Genomic DNA, 17,215 nt, shown 5'->3' on the forward strand with positions numbered 1-17,215 from the left:
CCTGAGTCCTGTGTGTTCCTGGAGCAGAATATGAGGGAGGCTGGGAGGGATTATTGGGAACCTCGTGCACCTGCTCGTTGGTGCACGTCAGACCAGGAGCTGCCTTGAGGGTGCTGGGCTATGACCTGTGTGAAGCCTCCACTGTGGGGCACGGTGTTAGTTAATATGCAAACTCAAGTGAGGGACACCCTCTTTAAACTCCCTGGAGAGTGGGCCTCCTGTACTGCCCGCTGGACCCTCAGTGCAGCCCATTTTGTGCTCCAGGATGGGGTCTGCCGTTGTCCTCACCCTCCTCCTGGCTGTTCTCCCAGGTCAGTCCTGACTCAGGATCTGGGGTCACAGGAGGGGTTGGCAGGAGGGGCCCTGATCTCAGTCCTGCTTCTCCCACACAGGCGTCTGTGCCCAGGTGCAGCTGGTGCAGTCAGGGGCAGAGGTGAGACGGCCCGGGGAGTCTCTGACGATCTCCTGCAAGGCGTCTGGATACAGCTTCACAAGCTCTTATATGCACTGATTGCGCCAGAAGACCGGGAAGGGACTGGAGTGGGTGGGGACAATCAATCCTAGTAGTTCTGATACCAGGTATAGCCCGGCCTTCCAAGGCCATGTTACTATCTCCACCGACAACTCCATCAGCACCTCTTTCCTGCGGTGGAGCAGCCTGAAGGCAGAGGACACAGCAGTGTATTTCTGCGCTAGAGACACAGCGGATGAACTGCAGTGAGAGCCCAGACACAAGCCTCCTGCGGGGCACGGCCGCCAGGGGGCGCCCGGGACACAGGCCCGGAGTTACCCAGGGCAGGTGCTGGTGAACTCAGACCTGATTTCCTGCAGGGTCGCACCTTTCTCTTTGTATAACAGTTACCACAACGTCTGTGGATTTATGGTTCTAAGCTTCCCTCCAAAATCTCTGATTTAGATACTTTTCTAGTAAGAAAAAACATGTCTCCAGTGCACAAAAGGCACAGAGAGGCTTGCAGTTACATTATCATGTCCCCAAATGTACCTTAATTAGCAACATTTCTGAATTAGTCACTAAATATATTACAGATTCTTCCTTGGACTCCACCATGAAGCACAGACCCCAGAACATAAATTTCCTTCTAGTCAGAAGGCAGGATAAAACCCTAACAGTTATCAGGGTCCTAGGCAATCTCAATGTTTCTCAGGAAAAGAAAGAAGATCCCCATGGTGCTCAAAGTCTAAGCAACAAGCTCACAACAATCAATTGTAGTGGACATGACACAAGGTCAGAGAGGCCCCCACCAACTCTTAGTGTGGATGTTGGTTCTGCTTGTCACACACACACACACACACACACACACACACACACACACACACACACACACACAGAGTGATACAGAAAGCTTTATTATGTCCAGTATTGAGATGTCTTCTGAGAGCAGGGAAGGCATTTCAAGAAATCCAAAAGTTGCTTGCAAGAATGGAAAGGGAGACTAGCTCATGGTTTTCATAAGGGCTCTGTGGTGGTTCAGGTGGGGCTCCCACTAACAGGAAAGTTCTTGTGGGGGTTGGACCTCACACTGATATCTTGTGATACAGGACCTGTGAATCATGACCAAAATTCCCTTGAGTTTGGCAAATAGGGAAGGGGAAGGGATAACCCTGAAGATTTTCAGCAGACAGACATCACCTAAGAGATTCGCACTTCTTATTCCATTAAAATACTATTTTTTGAAAAACAAGTTTAACAATCTGATAAAAGACAATTATGGGTAGACAGCAATCATGTATGCAGGGAAATAGAAGATATTTTATTAGTATGAACAAATAATAATGAGAATGAGTGGGTGATGAATTAGACAGAGGTCTCCGTCTATGGTAGGAGGAAGCTTCTCACTGTCCATGATTATCAGCTTATTCTGAAGGTCTTGGGTCTGGTGTCTTCTTCAAAACACCGGAAGCTTCTCAGGTTCTGTGAGAATTCTCAGGTTTACATCCTTTATCAGAGTAGGCGTCCAAGAGACTAGAATTCTATATTGATTCTTTAGTTGTGAAATACGAGAACTGCCACATTGGAATTTCACTACTATGATTTCTTCAATGTCCTTAATAATATCTTTCCAGTGTGGCTCTGGTGCAATGTTCACCTGATGTCCCCTTTAGTACACACTATTACTTGCTTGAACATGACAGACTTTTAGAAAGGTGTAGTAAATATTTAGCCTGACTCTGTGTGTGATAGGAATGTGTAGAACACATATGCTAATTTCAAGAGTTTTGTCCTGCATATAATATCTAAAATGCTACTATTTGTGGAAAACTCTAAGTGTAAGATCTGTCCAGGTACCAAGTCATTGGGTAATAACTGATGTGTCCTTGAGTGAGTGCAATAAGACACCACAAGTGCTAATAGCTGAGCCCTTGCCCAAGGGAGTTCAAACAGGTTTTTAAATTGTTAAATCTTGACTCTAATAATGGCACTTTGATCAACATTTTAGAAGATTTAATATGGATCACTGCTGTGTCATATGAGTCACAGTACTGTCTTACAGGTTTAGATGAGATATAACCTAGGTTGAGGCTGCTTTTCCTGTGTAATGATCTGCTACAACATTTGCTTAGCTCCCATGCTATTTTTTTTGGATAATTTCCAAGGTTATATAATGTCTCTAGGATTAAAAAGTTTATTTATATCTTTCTCAGCTTGTTATTCATTTTACTAGAAGTTGTAAGAAACCCTTTTGTTTTCAAAGCATCCCAAATTCACTTGCTATTCCAAAAACTCATGAATTTAATCTGTTTTTGGCTAATTGACAAGCTCCATGAAGTATAATTGACTTCTGCAATGTGGGCTGATTTTTCATCTGGTGAAGCACCATATTCCAATGGAAAATTTGCTTAGTAACTTAGTAACATGAACTACAGGTCATTAGCCTTCAATTTTACTATTAAGGTATGATTAGTAGATAAATAATATTACCTAGGAATTTTGGGAGGAATCTTATCTAAAACATAATCAAAACTTTCCCTGATGTAGCTAAAATAACTGTGCCCACATTTAGCAATCAGCCATGTCTTGTTATTATATATAGTTTTCTATCACAGAACTAGTGTTTATCCATCAGGGTCCTCAGATTCAAGTTTTGATGCCCTTCCCTTCAGATCAAGGCTTTTATTCCACTGGGAAGGTGAGAGGTGGTTGAACAGAACTATGGTGTGGGCCTCTGTTTCCCTCTCAGTTGCTACGGGGGCCCACTTCACCCCTAGGATGCCAGTATTGAAGATTTTATTGAAAATCCATTCTTTAATTTTATAATGGTAAAGGAGAGGTGAGTCTGGAAGCATTTTAGAAGTGTGTGCTCTCTGTCCCTCTCTCTCCCACAGTGGATTTGCGGGAAAGGAGATTTTTGTGACTGCTGTTTTCCTCGAGCCTGAAAACCTGGAGAATTTCCCACCATAAAGCTTTAACCACACTCAGCTCCCAGCAGTGAGATACACACTCATAGCTTCATCCTCTCACAGCCTACCCTGCATGTGGCAGGCTCATTTATCCAGATCAGATAATTCCCTGCCCTTGGTTATTCTTGCAAGAATTTGTCTCTTTCCACATGTCAGGTTTGATGTTAGTCCTACAACTTCAATTATCTCAGGTATTAATGATTGTTTCCCAAATTACATCTTCTGCAGGTTCTCTGTGGTTGTCAATGTTATTGTTCTCAGAATAAACACTAGAAACTATATTTCTTACCAAGACACACCTTCAAGCTGAGCCACAGATTTACTTGTAGGACACCAAAAATTGAACTAGTTTATAGTAAACAAAAACTTAATAGACAATAATTATGTGACACTTGTTCAGTGGAATACTACCCTCATCAGAAAAGTGTTTCATACACTCAGCAACATGTCTATACGTGGAAGTGTTTATACACAGTAAATAAGCCAAAGGAAGAGGAGTCAAAATTGCATTGCTCCACTTATGTATTCTCTAGGAAATAAAAACTAACCTAAAGTTCTATCAGAAGGATCAATATCTGCCTAGGAGAAGAATATAGGAAGGAAAAGTGAAAGAAGGGAATAAGGAAGAACAGAAGATGAGGTGAAGGAAACTGATTTATTCACTAACTTTATAATGATTGTGGATGTGTTAATATTTCTAATGTGTACACTTCAAATATATGTAGATTAGTTCATGTCAATTATACCTCATTAAATTAATTATAAAGAATAATGGACCTACTGAGAGGAAACAAGTGTCAGAAAGAAAATTACCCAGATCCCTAAAAATTCAACTGCATCAACCATAGTCCTCTGCATTTTCAGGGTAAAGTCTTCAAGTGGGAAAACTACAAATGTTCCCATGATGGAAATATTGAAACCACTAGACAGGTCCAGCTCAATCCTGTAGTGGGTCCAAGGGACAGGGGTGTACAGTGCTGAAAAGTTCATGCTCAGACACCAAAAGTCACTCTTAACAGAGTGGAAACGCTGGACATGTCACAGAAACAATCTGCGCTCCAGGATGAGCCTCACATTTGTACCATGGAAGAACCAATGACACGTACATTAAGTGATCCAATGAACTAAGCAGATATATCTTAAGTATGTATGAAATCTCACAGTAAGAATTTGTGTTTTATCAAGTGTTATCCTTGTCATATTACTGTCCCAACACACTCACACGTGCTCTGACCCAGCCCTCCCTCAGCGTCCCACCCCAGACCTCCTATATCGCAGGAGCACATGCAAATAGGGCCTCCCTCTGCTCATGAAAACCAGCCCAGCCCTGACCCTGCAGCTCTGGGAGAGGAGACCCAGCCCCGGGACTCCCAGGTCTGCCCACTCGCTGCTAAGGTCTGAACACAGACGACTCACCATGGAGTCCGGGCTGAGCTGGCTTCTCCTCGTTGCTCTGTTACAAGGTGATTCATGGAGAACAGGAGAGTCGGAGTGTGTGAGTGGATGTGAGAGAGAACAGAGGGTGTGTGTGGAGGTTTCTGACCCGGTGTCTCTGTGCTTGCAGGTGTCCAGTGTGAGGTGAAGCTTGTGGAGTCTGGGGGAGGCTTGGTCCAGCCTGGCGGGTCCCTGAGACTCTCCTGTGTAGCCTCTGGATTCACCGTCAGTGATTACAGCATGAACTGGGTCCGCCAGCCTCCAGGGAAGGGGCTGGAGTGGGTCTCATACATCAGGTATGATGGTGGGAGCACAAACTACGCCAACTCTGTGAAAGGCCGATTCACCATCTCCAGAGATAATGGCAAGAACACTCTGCATCCGCAGATGAACAGCCTGAGGCCCGAGGACACGGGGCTGTATTACTGCGCGAGGGACACAGCGAGAGGACTGCATTGTGAGCCCAGACACGAACCTCCTGGGTGGCGCGGCCGCCAGGGGGCGACGGGGACACATGTATGGAGTCACCCAGGGCAGATGCAGGATGGCTCAGCCTTGGTTGCCTGCAGGGTCGTGGCTTCCTCTCCATTAATCTGTTTCCTCTGGGGATTCTCTGGGTTAGTGCTTACCTCTGAAGCCTCTGAATTAAAAACATGCTTGTCGTAAGACAAAGATAACGTCACCGGTACAATTGTCAGAACAAGGCTTACAGTTGCGGTGTACTTTTCAATACCAGGTACACATCACAGCATCTCTGATAAATCCAGAAAAATGCTCTGATGAACTCAGCCATGCAGAACAGAAACAGATCTGCAGGTGTCAGCTAGCTGGCAAGCAGGACCAAGTGCCTGCTAGACACTGGGGGCAGAGGGTCTCAGCCTTCCTAAGCAGGAGAAGGGAGAAACCAGGGCAGTCAGCGTCTCAGCACCAGGGTCCCAACACCCATCCTAGTGACACCTGGAGAAGGGGGACACTCAGTGTGGGTGTCGAGTCTGGTGATGCTGCACTCAATTGCCCCGTGAATGTGGAAAACTTCTTGAAATAGCTGGGGACGGCAGGGTTGTCCTCTCAAAGTCCAACATGACTCTGTAGAGCAGGAAAGGAGATGGGCTCAGGGTTTGTTGATAGATCCGTGGTGGGGACTAAGTGAGGACTTACTCTCCCTGGAAAGGGCTAGTGAGGCTTGAACCACACACTCTCACAGCCTGTATTTACTTATGCCTATGGGTGGGGAAATAAGAGGCATGAATGAACCTTGCTTTGTAAATAGTCAAAAATCAAAAAAGAAGTTTGACTACTCAAAACTATTTTGAATACAGTGCAAGAAGGGAGGAGATTTTGCTCTGTAGAATATGAAAGAGCTGCTGTAATTAAGCTAGTGATAATAATGGTGGCAAAATGGTGAATCATACAGGATTGTTAGTCCAGTATTGGAAACGAATGTTGTGCCTTATCTAAGATCATCAACTTAGACTGCAGGTGGTAGGTCAGCTGTTTCCTTTTAAACATCTGAAGCATCACAAGATCCATGTCAATCTAAGCTGGATTGGTCCTCCAATGGTGTGGAATTCTGAATTTACTTTAACTTTTTTCTTTTGTATGTTAAAGTATTAAGGCGTAATTTCCACTCTGTTTTACATTCCTCGGTGCACACGTGTGCTCATTGGTAACCTCTAGTTGAATAACAGGTGCATGTGGTGTTTATTTTACCAGTATTATGATACTTGACATAGAGTAATGGTCTCCAGTTCCATCCAAATTGTTGAAAAGGCATTAATTCATCCTTTTTATGGCTGAGTAGTACTCCAGAGTACACATACACTATGTATTTTAATCCACTCGCAAACTGATGGGCACTTGATTCTACATCTCTCCAGTTGTGAACTGTTCCACAATGAACATTTGAGTGGAGGTGTCTTTTTGATATGACTTCTTTTCCTTTGTGTAGACACCCAGTAGTGGGATTGTTGGGTTGAATGGTAGGTCTACCTTTAGTTATTTGAGGAAATTTTGTACTGTTTTTCACACAGGTTGCAATAATTTGCAATCCAACCATCAGTGTATACGTGTACTTTTCTGTATATCCCTGCCAACATCTATTGTTCTTAGATTTTTTTTTTCATGAAAGCCTTTTTATATAGGATAAGGTGATATCTCATGGTGATTTTACTAATAATTTGTTTCTTCTGATGGTTAGAGATGTTGAGCATTCTTTCATATGTTTATGGGAGATTTGTCTATCTTCTTTTGAAAAGCTTTTGTTCATGTTTTCATTCACTTTTTAATCAAGTGGTTTACTTTATATTCTTGCTGATTTTTTTGAGTTCTTAGTGGATTCTGAATATTAGCCCTTTCCCAGGTCTATAACTTGTCAACATTTTCTTCAGTTCTTTAGGCTGCCTGTTTGCTCTGTCAGTTATTTCCTTAGTTGTGCAGCAGCTTTCAGTTCAATCCCATTTCATTCATTTATGTTTCTTGATGCAGCAATTGCCATTGTGGTCTTAGTAGTAAATTATTTGCCTAGACCAATAGGAGCTTTTGCTACATTTTCCACTAGAATTCTATGGTTTCATGCCTGTATTTAAGTCTTTATTGACCTGGAATTAAGTTTGTGAGTGGTGAGATGTAGGGGTCCTGTTTCATTCTTCTACGTGTGGCTGTCCAGTTGTCCAGTACCATTTATTGACTAGGGCTTCTTTTCCCCAGTTTATGTTGTTGTCTGCTTTATCAAGATGATTTGGCTGTATATGGATTGTTTTTTATCTGGGTTCTCTGTCTTGTGCCTGTGTCTCTGTCTATTTTTGTACCCACACCAGACTGTTCTGGTTACTACACACTTGTAGTATTGTGTGACATATGATAATGTGGTGTTTCCAGATTTCATTTTTTGCTTATGATTTCTTTGGCTACTTAGGCTCTTTTTTTTTTTTTCTTGTATTTTTTTTTTGTAGAGACAGAGTCTCACTTTACTGCCCTCGGTAGAGTGCCGTGGCATCACACAGCTCACAGTAACCTCCAGCTCCTGGACCTACGTGATTCTCTTGCCTCAGCCTCCCAAGTAGCTGGGACTACAAGCGCCCACCACAACGCCCGGCTATTTTTTTGTGGGGCTGGGTTTGAACACGTCACCCTCTGTATATGGGGCTGGCGCCCTACTCACTGAGCCACAGGCGCCGCCCGGCTACTTAGGCTCTTTAACAGTTCCAAACAAAGTATGACCCTATTTTTTTGATCAATTTCTGTAGGATATGCTCATGTCATACCCCCAATTTATAGCAGAACTTAATGCTGTGAAGACTTCTTCCTGTGTAATTCTACTGTCTTCATAGTGTTAGGTTTTATGTTTAGGAATTTTTTCCCAGAAGTGTTTGTTATGGAGACCAACTGTTCTACATGAAGTGGTCACTAAAGTCAACCAAAGCTTTGACAAAGTCCAATATCCTTTAATGACAAAAATGTGCTCAGTAAAATCCTAGGAGGAGTTGGAAAGTGCCTCAGCATAATGGAGAAGAAGTGTGACAAGCCCACAGTAGGCATGATATTAGTGTCAACACTAGACTTTGCCTCCAAGACCTGATACTAGACAAGGACGCTCAGACATATTCAATTCACAATCGTACTGTAAGTCCTAGTTAGAGCAATTCTGCAAGAAAAGAAGATCCCCACCTGGGAAAGGAAGTGGTAGAAGAATTCCTATTCTCCCATCAGTGAACAGGGCTATGGACACCTGTTTTGTCTCAGTAAATAAATATTTCTCCATTTGCAGAGGGGCTTAAAATGTGTGTGAGAGGTTGTGGATATTGCACATGAGTCGCTGACATTTTCTTTGAAATAACATTTAAAAGCCAGATTTGAAAAAAATACATGTGCATTTCTTTCTGCGTAAAAGAACACACGCATTTCTTGACATTGATCATCCCTTTCACTTTGGATGATATCAAATCATTTCACTTGTAAAACCTGTGCAGGTAAGTTTAAGCCCTCTGTTTACCATCTTGAACCAGTTTCTTTCCCATCATCAACTGAGTGTGTATCTAAGTCCAGACCCAATTATACTCCCAGGAAAGGCCTGAACCATTAATTGCACCAAAAGCAAATGAAAGTCAGCTATGGCTGGGCCTCCCTGGGTACAGTAATGGGAAGTCCAGGGATCATTGGTCACGTGTGGAATCGGCTTCACCCCAATCTCCTCTCCAACTCTGAGGACACTGTGCACACTCAGCAGTCTGACCTCACTCCCTCGCAGGTGTGTTTCCTCTGTTGGCAACAAACTCTCATAGCTAAGCAGCCCAGCACAAATGATAAGCCTTTAGCTAGTATAACACCATGGTTTCACAGAAGTGAAATGTAAGAAATACTTTACATTGCTATGGCAGCAATGTAAAGTGACTTCCACATTCATGGAGTTCCACATGGCAAATATGAAGGGGTGTGTGTATGTCTCATGGTGTGACAGATAGGTCCAATCTCTAGGATCTATTTTATGTGGGAATGAGGAGTCTAGGATGGAAAATGTCTCCACAGCCCCATGAGCACAGAACCATCTTTAGTGCAGGTGCAGGGGGAGACAGGTCAGGACGTGCTGTCAGTCAGCCATTCCCCTACAAGTCCACTCCAGTTGTTCACCATCTGCTCACTCATGGCCTGATGAAGATGGAAGTCAGATGTGTCACTCTCTGTACCCACAGGCCTAACTTGGCACAAGAGCACAGTACATTATCCACAGAATATTTCCCCAGGAATTCACACATGTACAGACTCTCTGGTCAACATATATGTATTTACAGAGTCAATGTAAAAATTTTATGGAGTGACCCTTTTACTTTACCAATTTTTTCTGCTCTCTGTTAATGAAAAATGTTCAGAAGCTGAATGTAGGAGCATAGTGCCCACTCTCCTCCAAAGACAAACTTCTCTGTTTCTCAAAGTGATAGGACAGGGCATCTATCTTGTCCTTTACTCCCATTTACCAGAATAAGAACTACAATGTCTGAGCCTCCAAGGAGAAGACTCTGTAGCAACAGGGGCCTTATAGCCTTGATTGCATCCAGCCACAGAACACGCAGGGGACTTTGTGGCCTGACACACCCAGTCCTGAAATGGGCAGGTGACCCCCATGGAGACCAGACATGACAGTTCAAAGCTGAGTGCTCACTCCCCTGTTGTGTCCTGAGACCTCAGACCTTCCTAAATGTTTGCAACCCTGGTGAGGTCAATGCAAATCTCCAGCAGCTCCACCCTGTCCCAGGATAAAAAGCCCAGCACAGGGCCTGGGTCAGTAATTCCTGAGCCCCGCCATGGATATGCTGTGTGCCACCCTCCTGCTGCTGACTATGCCTTCCTGTGAGAGCTCTAGTCTGGGACTTCAATAATAATGAAAACGGTCTTCTTTTTTCTCAGTCAAATTCAACCTCCTTCTGTGCATTCTCCAAAGGGGTCCTGTCACAGGTGACCCTGAAAGAGGCTGGACCAGTGCTGCTGAAACCCACCCAGACCCTGACACTGACCTGCACCTTCTCTGAGTTCTGAGTTCTCACTGAGCACCTCTGGAATGGGTGTTAGTTGGGTCCGCCATCCTCCAGGGAAAGCCCTGGAGTGGCTTACAACCATCTGGTGGAATGATGTTAAGTACTATAGCTCAAGCCTGAAGACCCAACTCACAATTTCTAAGGACGCCTCCACAAAACAGGTGGTCCTAACAATGACCAGCATGGACCCCGCAGACACAGCCATGTATTACTGTGCACAGAGAGCACAGGTACTAAACTTGGAGTCTTTCTACTACAAGAACAGAGGCCATGTCTCAGCTGTGCTCTCTCCTCATCTTTGCAGGACAATAAGTGTAGCAGAAGTGCCATTTCCTGTCAGGTCCTGGGTTTCCTCTCTCCACCCACCACACAGACCCCTGTCTTCCTTCTAATGTTCTGTTTGTAAATTGCATGTCTCCTGTTATTTGTACAGACAAATGAGATGCTGTATCCTGTTTTATAAAAATTCAACCAGAAAAGCTCCAGTTACCTGTGCCAGACGGACCATCCATATGATGCAATTTGTGGCAAAGATGTCCATCTCCTGATGGGGGAGAATACTGAGAAATGTAATACATGCAGTCCCAGGTAATGGATGACTCAGAGTATTGCACTTCATGCTTACAAGCAGACTCACAAGCTTCCCATAAGGACACTTTACAATTCAATGACTAACTTTATAACTGGAAACTCATTTCTTTCACACATGTAAACAAACCCTCATGGTGTAAGCAGCTTGTTTCCACAACCTGTTTACATTAGGGGTGGCTAGTTCCTTAGATAGAGAAGCATCTGATGGATAGGCAAGAACACAAAAAATTGCAAGATCGAGATGATTAAACTTTATCTCACATGTATTAGCTGACATCTTCATTCTCATTCTAGAAGAATTTGTTAAGCTTGAGGACAAAGATCTTAGGATTGGGCACTTTACAAATGTTTACAAAAGTTCGTAAGAGTATGATAATTTATAATGGAAAATAAAGCAAAATGCTCTACAAATATACCCAATACATTTTTTATTTTTTCATATTTTTTAATTGTTTGGGATTCATTGAGGGTGCAAAGAATTAGGTTACACTGATTGCATTTGGTAGGTAAAGTCCATCTTATAATTTAGTCCTGCCCCCAAGAGGTGTGCCATACACTGTGAACCCCCAACCTCCTCCCTGCTCCCCTCTCCCTTCTCCTTCATTCTCTTACCCCTGCCATTGATTAGATCATCTGCTGCCTTCATATTAGAATTGAGTACATTGGATTCTTGTTTCTACATTCTTGTGATGATTAAGTAAGAAAAATGCATTCCAACTCAATTCAGGCCACACAAAAGATGAATCTCTTTTAATGACTGAATACTATTCCATGGTATACACACACCACACTTGTTGATCCATTCTAAAATCTAAGGCATGAAACAATAAAAATCCTCAAAGAAAGTGTGGGGAAAACATTTGAAGACATTGGCCTGGGGAAAGAATTTATGAAGATGGCCATGGCAATTGCAACAACAACAAAAATAAACAAATGGGACATAATTAAGGAGCTTCTGTACAGTTAAGGAGACAATAACAAAAGATAACTGACAACCATCAGAATGGGAACAGATATTTGCATGTTATAAATCACACAAAAACTTGATAACTAGGATCTACAGAGAACTCAATCGACAAAAAAGAACCAACAATACCACACAACTTCTCTAAATAAGACAGACAAAGGCCAGGCTCAGTGGCTCATGCCCGTAATCCTTGAACTCTGGGGGGCCCACACTGGCAGACTACCTGAGCTCATGGGTTCAAGACCAGCCTGAGCAAGAGCAAGACCCAGTCTCTAAAAATAGCCAGGTGTTGTGGCTGGTACCTGTAGTCCTAGCTACTCGGGAGTCTGAGGCGAAAGAATTGCTTGAGCCCAGGAGATAGAGATTGCTGTGAGCTATGACACCATAGCACTCTACCAAGGGCAACATGTGAGACTGTGTTTCAAAATAAATAAATAAATAAATAAATTAATTAATAAAGACAATCAGCAATGAACACCACCCTGAGATATCACCTAAACCCAGTGAGAATGGCCCACATCACAAAATCTCAAAGCTACAGATGCTGGCATAGATGTGGAGAGAAGGGAACACTTTTACCCAATACCTTTCTCAAAGCACTGACTTCGGAGGCAAACTGCCCTTCTTCTGGAGGAGGCATATCCAGCTCTGTGATGGAGTAGATTTATTAGTCAGGTTTGTCCAGTGGAGTGGAGCACAGAGACTCTCGCCAGACAGAAGTTCCTGGACACAACTCTGAGCCCTTTCCTGTTTCCAGGTTTACTTTTACATTTGAGAAATGGGGAAAAATTAGCATCTAAATAACATGCTCTATCTTCATGTGTACACATGTATGAGATGATGTAAGAATTATTTTTAATTGTTTATCACATAACAATTTAATAAAAACAAACCACAGGTCATCAAATTCTATCTTTATCACTAATCATTACAGGCAACTCAAATAGTTCTGGGGCCAAGTTCCAGAGCCCACCCCAGACCTCCTATATACCAGGAGGACATGCAAATAGGGGCTCCCCCTGCTCATGAAAACCAGCCCAGCCCTGACAAGGCAACTCTAGCAGAGGAGCCCCAGCCCTGGGACTCCAAGATCTGCACACTGGCTGCTCAGGACTGAACACAGACCACACACCGTGGAGTCTGGACTGAGCTGGCTTCTCCTCGTTGCTCTGTTACAAGGTGATTTGTGGAGACTGGAGACTCGGAGTGTGTGAGTGATATGAGAGGGAGAACAGAGAGTGTGTGTGGAAGTATCTGACCAGGTGTGTCTATGTTTACAGGTGTCCAGTGTGAGGTGCAACTGGTGGAGTCTGGGAGAGGCTTGGTCAAGCCTGGGGGGTCTCTGAGACTCTCCTGTGCAGCCTCTGGATTCACCTTCAGCAGCAGCTGGATGTACTGGGTCCTCCAGGCTGCAGGGAAGGAACTGGAGTGGGTCTCAAGCATAATTGTTACTGGGAGTAATACATACTACGTGGACTCCGTTAAGGGTTGAATCACCATCTCCAGAAAGAACAGCGAGAACACTCTGCATCTGTAGATGAGCAAACTGGGGCCTGAGGACACGGAATTGTTTTAAAATGCAAGGGACACAGGGAGGGGACAGCAGTGTGAGCCCAGACACAAACCTCTTGAGGGGCGCGGTGGCCAGGGAGCGCTGAGGACACATGCGTGGAGTCACCCAGGGCTGGTGCAGGGGGTGCTCAGCCCCGGTTTTCTCTCCAGCTCTGGGACTCCCTCTGCATCTTAGTGTTTCCCCTGAGAGACTCCCAGCGGAGTCACAAGATTTACAACTTTATTCCTACCAGTATAGTCCATAAACTTGAATAGTGTCTTAAAATAGGAAAATTCATTCTCTTATGCCCCAGAGACACTTATAATTTGTGGAGGCAGAAAAATTCACAGGAGCCAGGTGAGGTTAGGGGAAATGTCAGATCAGGGTGCACGTCTGACATCAAGTGAAGGGGAGAGGGGAGAGGTGAATGGAAATCATAACTACACTGTAATGCCAGCAAAGTGCAATTAGCCATTGGTGTCTCCCTGATCCAAAGTTGCCCTTGACAAACCCACAGCATCTCCCAGAGTGACTGTTATTAGGATCACTACCAAGCTGGATCGTCACCTGGAACCAGCCCACAGGACATGGGTCTTTAACACAAACCCGGTGATGGATGACAAGGGTGACAGCCAGGTGTCTGGTCTGTGGTGTTCCTAGTAGTTGGAGGGATGCAAGGTGAATTCTCATGGCCACACACTGTTCATGGACTTTAATAAAACAAAACATGGTTTTACGTGAGCCTCTCAGGCAACATATATATGTAAAAGCAAGAATGTACTCTGCAAACAATTGTAATTTCCACATTCACCTCAGGTGCATTTTTCCTTAACTTTCTCCTGGTCAGTGACTCCACTGACGTGAGGGATTGTTCAATGTACTGTGAGATGAATTGGTTCTCATAGCCATTGGTTTCTGCCCATGTGCAGAGGTCTTGAACAGTACATTTCATCAACTCCAGAGACAACTCCTACCCTGACCCAGAGAAAGAGCAGAGACTTCCCTGACTGCTGAGTCTGAGGTGGGACCTGGCCCTGCCCACTTCAGAGCCTGCAGAGACCTCAAACATCACTCCCTATATCAGGTGCTGCCACACATGTGCAGGGAGCTCAGACTGCCCCCTCTGCTGATGATGACTCAGGTCTGATTGTGGGGCTGAGAATCAGGACACTTGAAATTCATTCCGAACATTACCTTCCTCAGAGATGCAGGTGATAATCCAATCCCCCTCCCCCGACACCTCTTTTTCATTCTCTATGGCTGCATATTTGGGGAAAGTAAAGTGTTGCCATATATTCACCTGAATCTAGCCTCAAAATCTATTGAATTTTTCTGGGAAACTCACACATAGGACAAAAGTGGGTTTTGTATTTCTTAACAAAATATGTGCATTTGGAAATTTCAGTGTGTTGTCCTGAACACCAGCAGCTGTATTCTCAGCTCACTTGGTAGGTCCTGAGACAAGGAATGTAACTGTGACCTGGGAAGAATGAGACAACTTTGGACAATGTCAGATCCATCATCTTTCATTCCTTTTGTATTCTGCTGGTGTCACTTGTAATGTTTTTTCTTTACTTTCTTACATTTCTTTTTTGTATTTTCTCTTCTTTTTCTAGAAACACTCTACCTTAGTGTTTATCTTTTTTAACTTTCCAAAAGGAAAAAAAAACATTCAGGGATGTGTTAATACTTCTAATGTTTTACATTCTCTATTTCATTTATTCATCTTATTTTTTTTTAAAGGATCATGAGTACAGCAATATGAAGTAGAGTGAGCCCTTGTTTTCACGCCATGTTATTCTCAGGCTCAGTGAAACCTGTAACGTTGTTTCCTGTGGGGTCTGTGGAATTGATGTGGCTCCTCCTCAGGACCTGGATGAGAATCTGCCACCCATGTGGATGGGACAATGAATAGGGTGGTGTGAGGGGAGGAGGGCTGCTGTGAGGTCCAGACTGTCCTCTCCTAGGAACACCACTCTTCCTCCTCATTCCGCCATTCAATCATTTCTTTCAAGGTGGAAAGTCCCTTCAATTTCTCTGTGACATTTGGATGGAAGCCTAGAAAGCAGACTTATCAAACCTAAATTCTGCATCTGCTCTCTTGGGGAATGTGCTTGTTTCTTCTCCTCTGTCCTGAGTCCACAAGCTGAAAACTCTCCTATTCCACTGCAGCCCACACTGCCTCTGCCCACACCGTCCAATTGGCACCTGCAGCTTTGGCTCCTGGAACATGCCCCTGCCCTGTTTACCTCCTACCTCTGGCTGCCTTCCACTTCATTCATGGGTTCTCAGCATCACGGCCCAGCCATTTTACTCCAACATAAAATCTTACCTTCAATCCCTCTTCATTTTCTTTTCTTCCAAGTCATATCTTCATTCTAACAGCCTTTGTCATCTTACCTGAACTTCTGCACAGAAAAGGGTTAACTCAGCAGGTGTGAGCTGCTCAAATTGAATGCATTCCTGAATGAAACCAATTCCTAGAACTAGTCCATGGTAAGCCCTGAGAGATGGGCTCTGATGTCTTTAACACACCTCCTGATAGCAGCATTTTAAAATTACATTAGTGAGATATGCTGTCTGTGTAAACACTCCCCAGTAAATTACTTGCAGAACTCACTAAGTTTGTGTGTATGCATATACCCTTGAAACTAAAACCTACTTTAAGACCTAGATATATCTACCACCTCCCAAGGTCTCCTCACAGTCCCATTATTGTTATCAATTAACTTGCTTTTTGATCTGTTTGGAGGGTGAATACAACATACTAGTTGATCACATACCGATTTCTGGTGAATGCCTGTTTGTCCCCAGGGTCTGATTTCTGTGTTTTGGGGATCAGATGTGCAGGTGCTACAACCCTGTAACTGACCCCAGTGAGCAGCGCGGGGCACCAAGGCTGAGGGGAGCTTCCCTGCAGGACAACCCCTCACACGTGTGGTCAGACATCACTGCTGGTAGAACGAAGGTGCACAGGAGGCCAATTGGGGAGAGGTCCCCTGGGAGCTGGTACCTGGTGTCCCAGGGATTTGCTCTATGTTCCTTTACTGATTTTCATTTGTATCACTTGTATAATAAGTGACCAGGAGTATATTATCTTATTCTAAGACCTGTGTTTATATCGCTCAGAGAGACCTAGGATGGTCTTGGCAAACTATATGATTACATAAGAGGTAGGGATTGTCTGAAGAACCCTGCCATGTTGATGCATGGCTAAAGCATAGTTTTGCAAAACAAGGGATGAAAAGGTGGTAGAGATGAGCCTCTGACCACTGATGCCCACAGCATCATGTGGAGTGAGGCAGCAGGTGCTCCAAGTAACTTGTTGGGGGTAAACGTTATCCATGGGAGTTGGGAATAGTACAGTCACACTCTAGAGGTTCATTTCATGAACACTGAGACAGTGCAGAAATGCGTGTGTACAAGTAATAACTGAAAAGAAAGAAAAAACTGCTGCACCCAGTCCTGGCCCTCTGCATGCTAAGCTGTGGCTACAAGATTGATTTACAATCAATAAGAACAATTTTCCAGAATACACGAACCACAGTGTTGGTGGCCCCGATGTAGGGGTGGAGAGGAAAACCCTTTAAACTACTAAATCCAGGCAGTAGCAGAAGAAAGGTGTATCACATTGTGACATGAATTTTATACCATTTTGGGTGGATGCTGGATCCACATCTTACAACAGGAGGACAGTCACACATGGCAGCAGGTGACCCTAAA

At 44.0% G+C, this 17,215-nt stretch overlaps 2 pseudogenes across 1 annotated transcript; both read left to right on the top strand.

Annotated features, from left to right (window-relative positions):
• The first annotated feature begins 265 nt into the window (after positions 1 to 265).
• LOC128587704 (immunoglobulin heavy variable 5-10-1-like) lies at positions 266 to 721 on the top strand (annotated as a pseudogene).
• A 4,056-nt stretch (positions 722 to 4,777) lies between these two features.
• Positions 4,778 to 5,419, top strand: LOC128587774 (immunoglobulin heavy variable 3-23-like; annotated as a pseudogene). The gene is made up of 2 exons (XR_008380638.1): positions 4,778 to 4,883; positions 4,985 to 5,419. The product of XR_008380638.1 is annotated as an immunoglobulin heavy variable 3-23-like (transcript).
• The last annotated feature ends 11,796 nt before the right edge of the window (positions 5,420 to 17,215 follow it).

The sequence above is a fragment of the Nycticebus coucang genome, chromosome 6 (genome assembly GCF_027406575.1).
Source record: "Nycticebus coucang isolate mNycCou1 chromosome 6, mNycCou1.pri, whole genome shotgun sequence".
NCBI lineage: Eukaryota > Metazoa > Chordata > Mammalia > Primates > Lorisidae > Nycticebus > Nycticebus coucang.